At 48.5% G+C, this 272-nt stretch overlaps 1 long non-coding RNA gene across 1 annotated transcript in view; it reads left to right on the forward strand.

Moving 5' to 3' along the window:
• The window catches only part of LOC109358083, a 966-nt gene extending 695 nt beyond the window's left edge, over positions 1–271 (forward strand). Inside the window, exon 2 of the long non-coding RNA XR_002108909.1 lies at positions 44–271. This is a non-coding gene — a long non-coding RNA (uncharacterized LOC109358083). The remainder of the gene's footprint in view (positions 1–43) is intronic.

The following is a 272-nucleotide window of genomic DNA, read 5'->3' on the forward strand; positions in this document are numbered from 1 at the left end:
GACTTGTATATGTATGGAGACTTTTCAGTGTATGCTGGAGGAGGTGGAGACTTGTAGACATAAGGAGGGGGTGGTGATGGAGATGGTGGTGGTGGAGACTTGTAGACATATGGAGACTTTTCAGTGTATGCTGGAGGAGGTGGAGACTTGTAGACATAAGGAGGGGGTGGTGATGGAGATGGTGGCGGAGGAGACTTGTAGACATATGGAGACTTTTCAATGTATGTTGGAGGAGGTGGAGATTTGTAGACATAAGGAGGGGGTGGTGATGG

This window comes from Lupinus angustifolius, chromosome LG10, assembly GCF_001865875.1.
Source record: "Lupinus angustifolius cultivar Tanjil chromosome LG10, LupAngTanjil_v1.0, whole genome shotgun sequence".
Lineage (NCBI taxonomy): Eukaryota > Viridiplantae > Streptophyta > Magnoliopsida > Fabales > Fabaceae > Lupinus > Lupinus angustifolius.